The sequence below is a fragment of the Dipodomys ordii genome, unplaced genomic scaffold, assembly GCF_000151885.1.
Source record: "Dipodomys ordii isolate 6190 unplaced genomic scaffold, Dord_2.0 Scaffold83, whole genome shotgun sequence".
In the NCBI taxonomy this organism is placed as follows: Eukaryota; Metazoa; Chordata; class Mammalia; order Rodentia; family Heteromyidae; genus Dipodomys; species Dipodomys ordii.
Window position 1 is genome coordinate 5036574 of NW_012267299.1, and position 11241 is coordinate 5047814.

The window sequence follows — 11241 nt, forward strand, 5'->3', positions numbered from 1 at the left end:
AAAAAAACTTATTTAAAAAAGTTGGTATACCACATACCACATAGAAAGTTAGTATTTTCTTACGTTTTAAATAAGTAGCTCTCAAATTTGAGAGCTCAAATTTGAGCTCAGATCACAATTTTCCATAGAGCTTGATAAAACACAGATTTCTAGACCTTGTAATCAGATTTCTTAATCCAGAGGCTCTAAGGATGGCTCCTGAGAATTGACATTTCCAAGCAGTTTCCATATGAAAATGAAAAAGTTTTTACAACCACTGATCTAAATTGTATGTAAAAGCCAAAATAAACCAATGGAAAACACTTCCTTGAGTGAATGGAAAATAAATTTATGCCAACTTTTTTTTAATCCTACTACAGAAGATGTATCTTTTGACCAAATGTAACATTAATTAATTCAACATTAGTTGAAGAAAAGAAAATTTTTCTCTTCAAATTCTCTGTTGTATTTTTCAGATATCACATCATTTATCTTATAAATTTTTCCTTTTTTTTCATCTTATGGCTGTTGTCATAAAAGAGTTTATCTTTCGCTCATACCATAGTCCTTCCAATTGATTTCCTAACATTTTCTTAAACCTTTCTTGCTGATTCTTGGAATACCTCCTTTCCACCCATCAGGCTGTCCCAACTGGCATTGCAAGTCGTTTCTCATGGATTCCCTGTATCATGTGGTTTCACTCTCAGTTGATTTTAACTTCCTGAAGATAAAACTAACTAAAAAGTGAACATTCTAAATTAAAATCAGACAGGTGGGGAATGCTAGCCAGGGAATATGTATGTGCCAGTGTTCTCATAGGGCCAACAGCCTCCAGACAATATGAGAGGATTACTTATGTGACTGGCTTTGCTGATGATCAAAGGCTATCAGAATAAAAAGTCTTGTGCAACCCTCTATTCCAGGTACCTGTGGATACAGTTAGATAGTACTGTAGTACGTATATAGGAAATCAACATTGAAAATAAATAACAGCATAATGTAGCTGCTACTATCATTAGGAAGAGTGACGGTTAACAAAAGAATAAAGGTTGGCAGGAAGATAATTTTTTTAATGAATGGGAAAACACAGGAAACTAGAAGCTTATACAACCAAATGTCAAATGATGTATCTGTCATTTGAGTCAGAATGCATCTGAATGTTGTACCTTGTGTTGAAGGAACAGATTATCAGAGGAAAAAAGTTGGAGACTTAACCTCACTATCTATCTATCTATCTATCTACAAAATTCTTCAGTATTTTTAATTTAAAATAAATTCAAGTACTAGGAAAAAGTATCTTTCACTTAAAACTGATTTCTCAACCCAGGTATTGGTAGTTTGTTCCTAAAATTTTAACTTCTCAGGAGGCTGAGATTTGAAGATCATGATTCAAAGGCAGCCCAGGTAGACAAATCCAAGTTAAACAGTTAACCAGTAAAAACCCAAAAGTCATGCTGCAGTTCAAGTGGTAGAGCCCCCACCTTGAGGAAAAAAAACATGCAAGAGTACAAAGCCCTGAATTTAAGCTGCATTACCAGCACATACATACACACAAAACAAGGAAAACCTACCAGATTTCTGAAATACCATATCTCCAGATCATATTCCTTTCCTCAAATAAACAAACAAAAGTGTTTTAGTAATATTATCTGTGACAGTTTTATGTGTCAATTTAGACACAATCTCCAGTTGATCAAATATTGTAGCTGTTTTTGAAGACATATTGTTGAGGTAATCAAAGTAAACCTTAAGTAAAACATACTAATTTAAATATGCTGAATGATCCTAGTTCAATCAGTTGATACACCTTAAAAACAAAGTTGACAATTCCCTGAAGAAGAAAGTCTGCCTGTAGACTGAAGTACCAACTGGAAACAGAATCTCAACTTCAGTGATTGCTTGCTCTGTGGAGTTTAGATGTGCTCAGCCTCCTTCACAATCATATAGGTCAATTTCTTACAGGAAATGTCCGTATCTCACAGTGGCTTTGCGTCTTAGGTTGGATTGTGACTGGTGCCTTTTGGTTTCATAACTATTCATTATATCACATATCTGCCCATTACTGATGCAAATGAGCCAGTTTCTTAGACATTCTCAACAATTCTATATCACCTAATAAATGAATGTGCCCTGACCTCACATTCATTAAGAATTAATGCAGAACTGTTTATGGCAGTAGTAACAACTAAGTTTCCTAATTAAATGGGTAACAATTTTTAATACAGGACATTGGCTACTACTCATTAACCAAAAAAAAACATTTAAATGTATGCAATTCATGACCTAAGTACTCTAGAGGAAAGAATATTCTGGAAAAAGGGAACTAATTGGTAGTAAATTATATAGACGAGATCTCTCACAGATCCCCAACCACTACAAAATCAGAATAACAGTGAATGTAACTAACACTGGAGTACAAGCTGTCAGGCACTATCTAAGGAGCTTTATAAATGTCAATTCAACTCCCAACCAAGCAGAAACTAGGATTGAGCCTGTTTTACAGAGATAAGAATGAGTAGGCAATTTGCTCCCCAACACTTTGACAATTAATGGATAAAACAAATTCAAACCCAGTTTGGCTCCAGAATCTGAAATCTCAGTCTTGTATTCCCTCATAAGCCATGGGCACAAGAATTCACAGTGGGATAGCAGTGACCTTTGGAATCTATGATTAGTATCATTAAATATAAGGCCAACATGAAGAGAGGGAGCTTTCTTACACAATTCCACCTGTAGTGGGATGTGGTAGGTGTAGCCCCCCTCCCTAGGGCAGGAGTGTACCAGATTCTAGGTACACTGGATACTAGTATCTTGGGCTACTAGGTAACTCCCTAGTGGAATAAGAATGGAAATGAAATCTCTGAAATGAAATAGTCATTCTACCCCCACCTACATATTACTTAAACATGCTTCCCTTGTTCTGTTTCTATTATGAGGAACCCAGTCCAAGCCATGTCATTCTTGCCTGGAAAACTATTCAATTGGGGTTCCCCACATCCGGTTGACCTTTATAATCTGTCCTTCACAAGTGAAAGCTGGAGTATATCATTAAAACACAAATTTAAGTATACTATTTATCTACATAATTTTGTCACTAGTTTTATTTTTTAATATAGATTTTAGACTATTTTCAGTATCAGGTTCTCACACTGCCTAGATTCCTCTATATGCTCATGACAGTCTTAATGATATCGTCTTTTCAAATTCTTTAATTCACAGAAACACAGTAATCACTAGAAACCATTCTCACTATTAGCAGTTAGATTGTGTGTGTGTAATTGTTCAATATGTAAGTTTTCTAAGCATCTGTAAACAGTACAGTTAGTATCTCAAAAACAACAAATAGGTTAACTACAAAGAAAACTAAAGGAAGGTAATTACTAAAATATAGAGTTCTGGTTAAGTAGCTGCCCCAACGTTATTGTAAAATTCAGTATAAATATGAACAAATATCAAAGGATAAAAATGAGGGTTGAGTCATGGCTCAGTTGGTAGAGTTACCCAATGAGCAAAAGTAGCAAGTATGGAGTTTGAGTCTCAGGCTCAGACCTAAAAAAAGATAAACATGTTTGTCTAAAAGAATAGCCATAGATCTAATAATGAAAATCTAGATCCAATATGAGTTCAAATAAGTCAGGATGTGAGGGAGAACATAGGAAAACATTTTAAACTATCGTCAAGAGAGAGCCCAAGGGCTAAAAGCAGCCCCAGATACTTGCATGCAAATTATGGCCCTACCAATTACTATATTTTACTGCAAAACACAACACTTAATGGAACTCATTTCTTATTAGCAAATGGAGATAAGTATTTCCACATGGCTACTACAAGTCCTGGGTAACATATGCATAGCTCCTTCCCTGCTAGCTACAATAGAGTAAGCACTCAAACTGCTATAAAATGCTATTCTTTTAGTGTAGAGAAAGAATTGTGAGTTCAAATAACCAAATCATGATGCCAAGTAAAAAATAGCCAACTGCAGGTGAAATTTTCAGATTTAAATAATAAACTGCAAAGAAAACAAAAACAATAGGGAAAATGGAAATATTTTAAAAGTCAGAAGATGGGATAAAATGTTACATACCTGATATATGTGACTAAGTTGTCAGAAAAACGATGATAAATGATGAATGATTACAGGAGATTTCTATTCTCCTCTCTTGATTCTTGACAGAGAAATTTATATAATTGAATTATTAAGAGGTATGTGTCAAACATTGTATCTGATAATAAAAACTTGTATCTGACAATAAAAGCAGATTATAGTCTAGGCTACAGATAAATTGACAATAATTTGCCCAGTAATGTTTAGAAATCACTTAGAAACCCCAAGTATGGAGCTGAATTGGGATGCCCTTTGCCAGGGATTCAGCATAACATAGAAGTGTCTGTCTTCCCCTTGCAAATTCTTTTAAGAAACTTAACAAAAGGATCCTTTTGTTCTGAGATAGAAGCCTGCCTCCTCAATGAATTAGCCCTTTTCATACATTAAGTGTCCTTTTTCATCTTTGAATTTTCCTCAAGTCACTAATCCCAAAGTTTGTTGGGATTACCCAGCAACCATCATCTTTTTATTTGTCAAGAAATCTCAAATAAATGTACTGGCTTATCAAGGACTACCAGATTAATAAAAATCATCTGCCTTGAGAGAGGCGGGGGGAGGGAATGACCAATATAAATCCTTATGAAAATAATGTAATTGGGATGCTTCCTCTCACATGTCAAATTAATAGATTTGGCATATATGCTCAAGTATAATTTCAAAGGAGATGAATTGTATCAGAACCACTGTGAAGATGATTGAATTTATAGAAAATTCATATACCATATTGAAGACATTTATTCTGTTCCCCTCGCTTTATTCTCCCTCGTGTGCCTTCTTGTTTGACAGCTCTTTGTGGTGTAATTTCCTTGACTTACAACTCTCTACCTTTGTCAACTCACTTTCACTTGTCTTGCCCTTATTTATTCTTGCTGCTCTCATGAATCCAAACATTACCCTTTGTTATGTCTTAACACCCAAAACTACTGTCTCTAATCTTTCTTAGTAAGAATAATAGAAAGTAGAATAATGCTAAGTTCAGAGCTACAAAGAATTTAACTTTTCTTTAATATTTTCTAAAAGCCATATTTGAAATACTTTATACTGTTCTCTATTTGCAACCCTTTTCAAGTTCTTTCAGATCTATAATTTTCCAAAGAGGTTTTGTTGTTAGCAGATTTCTGCTGTGATCATTCTTCAACATTTCAAGTTTTCATAATGAAAAAATAATAATTGGACAAAAGTCAACATAACTTTTATTTGAGGTTAAAGAACGTTAGAGTAACTTAAAGATAATATAGTTTTTGGCATTTAACATCTATATACATTAAAGTTTTTTAATTTTTTTACTGGCAATTCGAATCCCTATGTAGAGATTATGGCAATTAGAATCTCTATGTAGAGATTCTACTCATGGTAGAGAATTTACCTAGAATTTGCAAAGCCCCGAGTTTATGATGAACATGCATATTACATTGCTTTAAGCAAACACAATTCCAATGGCTGGGAGATTCGAGAGACTTTTAGATCAACCAAGAAATTACTATAGAATATGTAAAAGAAAAAAGTAAACTTTCGGGGCTGGGAAGGTGGCTTAGTGGTACAGCACTTGCTTTGCATGCATGAAGCCCTGGGTTCGATTCCTCAGCACCACATAAGCAGAAAAAAAAGCCAGAAGTGGTGCTATGGCTTAAGTGGTAGCGCACTAGCCTTGAGCTGAAGAGCTAAGGGACAGCGCCCAGGCCCAGAGTTCAGGCCTCACGACCAGACCCCCCCAAAAAAGAAAAATAAACTTTCATTTCAACAATAAAAATAAAATCAATTTAAACAATGTAATTGTTTTCAAGATAGTCATGAGAAAAGACTAAAGAAATATGGCACGTATGTTAGCCTGATTAAAATAATTACTGACTAAAAAATTCAAACACCTTCTGTTGGACGTATTTTAAGCAATTTCAAATATTATTTGGTTATTCTGTCCCATCATCTTCATTTTTAGTTACCTGGAGGGCATCTCAAAGTGTGCCAGCAACAACAATAGGTTGGAAAATATCAGCATGTTCAGTCTTACACAGAACATAGGCTATGAACTTTCCCAATACATCTGTAGCCCCAGGATCTCTGGGACAGCATAGCAGGATTTCAGAAAGGACTCTAGCACCATTTTTCCCTACACTTTCCCACAAATAAATTCTTGCCCTGAATCTAGTATTGCATGCTGTTTCTGAAGAGAAACTGATGATGCTTCTCTGCTTAATAGAACCAGGTATTAAGAAATTTCAAGAGTCACATAAAGAGGTTGGCTCCTTGTATTATCATTACATAGGATTGCTTGCTAAGTCCTTCTAAAATAAGGTCTTAGAAGCTACCATGAAATTTGTTGAAACATGCTTTATCATCTAAACATGGTCACATTCTATAAGAATCCCACAAACTAAGAATAAAAATATATGTATTGATTTCTCAAGTTGATAGAAACAGTACTCAAAAGATAATCATTAGGTACACTGTTAGGTTTTCTAAACCTTCTACATCCTTATTGCTTTCTGTCTGCTTGCTTTATCAAATTCTCTGATTATAATATTTGATTTGTCGATTACTGTTACACTTTAGTTCAATTTTTGCTTTATGTATTCTGATATTTGAGATTTTGAGATTTTCTATTTTATCTCTAAACTTAGATTTTTTTATTAACATGTAATAACATGTAAAAACATTTTCAACATTGAAGTCCATTTTTTCTAGTTAATATACATGTGTCAACTCTTTCTTGTTTCATATTTCTGGTATATCTTTTGTTAGCCTTTTACTTTCAACCATTTGGGTTACTTATAAACAGCACAAGATATTGTCACGGGTAATCAGCAAACTGAGAACTCTTCAAAATTCAGGGCTGGGAAGGTGGCTCAGTGGTAGAGCGCTTGCCTTGCATGCATGAGGCCCTGGGTTCGATTCCTCAGCACCACATAAGCAAAATGAAAAAAGCCGGAAGTGGCGCTGTGGCTCAAGAGGTAGAGCGCTAGCCTTGAGCTGAAGAGCTGAGGGACAGTGCCCAGGCCCAGAGTTCAGGCCCCATGACCAGACCCCCCAAAAAAAAAAATTCAGTCTGAAAATATGTGGCTATTAATTAGGGAATGTGCCACAAATACATTTATGTGATAAGTAATATAAGATTATTTTCAGTCATATGATTTTGTGTTTTGGCTTTGCTTATTTTTAACTTTTTCTCATGTTGTTCCCTCCTCCTATCTGGCTTCTTTAGGAGTGAGTTCAATTTGTCATTGTTTTCCCATTTAGTTCTACTTTTTCCCAATCCTAAATTGGAGAAATAAACCCTACTTCCATTCTTTAGTGATGACCTTGGAAATTTTAGTATGCACCCTTATTTTACCAAAGTAGGCAAATATCTTATCATTCTTCTCAAAGGAAATATAGGGATCTAGCATGTTTTTACTCTTGCAAACCGCCTCCTGATTTCTGAGTTGTGGCCCACTAACATAGTTCTATCTTCATTCTTTTCTGAATGACTCACATTTTTTTTATTGTGAAAATACTGTACAGAGGGGTTACAATTACATGGGCAAGATAATGAGTACATTTCTTATCAAGTATTGTAGCCTCCTCCTTTGTTTCCCCTTCCCATCCTTCCCACCACCTCTTCCCCCCCACCACCACCAAAGTTGTAAAGTTCGTTTTTGACCTAACGACTTGTACATCTCATTGTTGCAATGGGTCCACCTGTATCCCTATTTAAACGATTTGTTTTTCTCCTTCCCCTTGACTCACATTTTCATTAGAATTTTTTTCCATATCGCCATCATTGTAGAGAGATTTCATTGTGACATGCCCATAAATGCACAGAATGTACCTTGATCAGATTCACCTTCTGCATCACCTCCCTACTTCCCAAACCAATCCTAACAATGTACATAACAACCTTTTTTCTTAACCCCATAATTTTTAGGCATCATTACTGGAATTCTAATGTTAGTTCAGCTCGCCTTTAGTATTTACCACTTCTTTGTTTCTCTGTGCTGCATTCTTGGCAAGTCTTCAGAGATATCATCTAGTTTACCAATTTAATTCTATCTCATCTGCTGTTTAATTTGTATATAATTTTCTAATTTTAGTCATCATATGCTTTTCTTCCTAAAACTTTATCTCCATTCCCTTTTCAATCTCCTTGATTATTTTCAGTAAATATTCATTCTTCAGCATATTTTAATGTCTTCTGTTATTTCCTTAGACTATATTATGACATGATTCATATTGAGATTTTCCAAAATGTCTATTCTTTGAAAGTCTGGTTTTGTTTTCCATTATTTCTCCTGTTTCTTGTTTATAGTGGCTTTTCATATATCTTGTGAGTTTCTTACCTATATGTCCATAGTCTTCAAAAATGTTGTCTATAGGAATTCTCTAAAGCTGTAAAGTGTTTCCTTCTAGAGAGATTTGTGTTTCCTTCTGCCAGGTATTCAGAGACACCACCAATTGAGGGTCACAGTGAATGTTTTTTACTTAGTTCTGTCTTGTTACCCAGCTTCATGGGGGATGTGATTTTCATCCCAAAACCCATGTGACTGAGAGACTGAAATGAGCATTTTTCAGAAGAAATACGTTTTCCCCACCCTCCCCAGAAGCAACCTCCCACTCAAAAATCTATCTCATTAAAGCCTGGCCCGCTGTAGCAAATGGCCACAGACAGAGGAAAGCTTCAATACTTATTCATTCATCTGTTTGGTCAACTATAATTCCCTCTACTCTTTAAGGTTGGCTTCTTTAAGATACCTCCTAAATAGAAATCGGAGCATTCTTTGACAGATTATATTCTCCAGATAATACATATCCATCATATAAAACCAAAGCCAAAGCTGTCAGGGTTTCCCGGAACTTCAGCCTGGCTCCAAACTGTTCTCCTAAAATAGAACATATACAAATGATCTTGAGCATTTTGCCAGTTTTAATATCAAAGTTCTATAACTCCAATCTCTGTTCTCCTAAGAATAACTCAATGAAATCTGAGAATCCAGAGTTGATTTTATTAACTTAGCTATGGGAAGCAATTACTAAACACATTGTTTTTTTCTTTTTTCTTTTTTTTTTGTATGTGATCCTGGGGTTTGAATTTGGGGTATTGTGTGTGCAGCCAAGCATTCTACCTCTGCAGCTATATGCTCAGGCTTTGTACTTTAGTTATTGTTCAGATAGGGTCTTGTTCTTTTTGTATGTTCTTGTCTTAGGTCTTCTTTCTGTGCTTACCATGTAGACACGATTATAGGCACCATCTTAAATACCTCAAATTCAGGCAGGTTGTACTTCCTCTAGTTACAAGACTGGATGCCTGAAAATAGCAGGTTTCAGAGGTTGTTATATGCAGCTCAAGGAGGGGAGATGATAAATCTGAAGACTGAGAACCCAGTCTTGGGTCATTTCCTTTATAACTCCTTGCTCTTATCAGGCATTTCTGTTTTCTCCTGGTAAACCTGAATTGGTTAGCTTGTGAATTAAAAGGGCCTTCAGAAATATCATAACTCTAACACATAAATGACTAATAAAAATGGTAGTAGAAGTTCTGGAAAAAATATATTTTAAGTACAAATGTGATGATGAATGTTCCTTATAAAAAAGAGAAAAGGAGGGCTTTTATTAATGCTGATGCAAGGATAAGGCTTGAAAAATCTGTAGTTCTTCACACTTCCACCATTGCTCCTGAGTTATGAGCTATATCAGCTCCTGCACAACTCTCCGTCTTGAAATTACCACAGATCCATTATAGCTCCTACTGCACCTGCAAGATAGCATCTCCTAGAGGATCTATCTGTCTTGGCCAAAGGACAAATAAACCAGTGACTGAAAAGGAGTTACATTTAATCAAAGTCAAAGGTTTCTACTCTAAGACAATGAGTTCAATAGAAAAAGGAAAAAGAAAAAGAAAAGAAAAATGAGTGCAAGTTTCTGTTGGACATCCCAGGAATTTAGCACACTGCCATTCTTGTACTCATAAATTCTGTTCCCTAAGTATTCCCAGCCCAGTTCCCAAAGACAGCTCTGAGGGTTGCTTTGGGAGAAGTGACAAAATTGAGCAGAGACTATGAGCTTACCTCATGGGCTCTATAACAACACAGCAGGAAAGCTCTTCCCTTTAACTCTCCCACCCCGCCCCTGCAATACCTCTCTGTAATTCTCTTCTTCAGGTCCACGTGCTCATTAGAACATTTTTGATGAGGGCCTCAAATATCCAAAAAGAGGTGCAGGGCCAAACTTGTACCAAAATATTGGATAAAAGTTTCATGCAATCAAATAAAGATGAAAATACGTGTATGCCTCTACTTTCTCCAAGTTGTCTAAGAATTCATAAAATCTGACTCTAAGCCACCTAGAAGTCTCTAGCTTTGTCTTGACACTACTTCTGTAATAAGCTGAAGAAAAATCAACATCCTTAGTTCTAGTTCTGGCTCTACTCTTGAATTTTTCACAGGAGCATTTATCAAAAAAACAACACAAACCTTTCTCTTTAGTAATATGAACTGTTTCACCTCACACAGTTTGAGGATAGTCTTCCATATTGCGGGAACTGACATGGAATATAATATGCATAAAGGGAACCCAAAACTTTAATTTATCCCACAGCATGACCACCACACTTGGATATTATGCCAAATATCGTGTGACATAGTTCATGAAGGGTGACATAGTACAATGTCTGTTTAAGACCAGAGACACCTCATGCTAACCATCATATTATAAATGCTAAGTGAATTGCTTCTCGGCCTTTTGGCTAAGATCAAGTGTATAAATGCTAAATGACATTTCTATTTGGCTCTTCAATCCAAATAACAGCACAAGGCCTTGCATGTAAAGGCATTGTTAGGTCAATTCTTATTGACTTATTCACAAGGACTAGTATTCTGAGAGCCCTTAATATGTCTCTATTAATTCTTTTCAGGCATTCTGTTCTTTCCACCCCTAGAGTTTCGGGGAATGAGAAGATGAGTGGGGATTTAGGAGGGAAGACAAGGAAAGACATCTGGAACCTCCTCTATTCATAACTTCTTTTTTTAAATTAAGTTTGTTATTGTGAAAATACTGTACAGAGGGGTTGCAGTTACAAGAGCAAGGTAATGAGTACATTTCTTATCCAGCATCGTTGCCTCCTCCTTTGTTTGTCCCCTACCATCCTTTCCCTCCCACCTCCTCAGCTACAATCCCCCCTCCCCCCC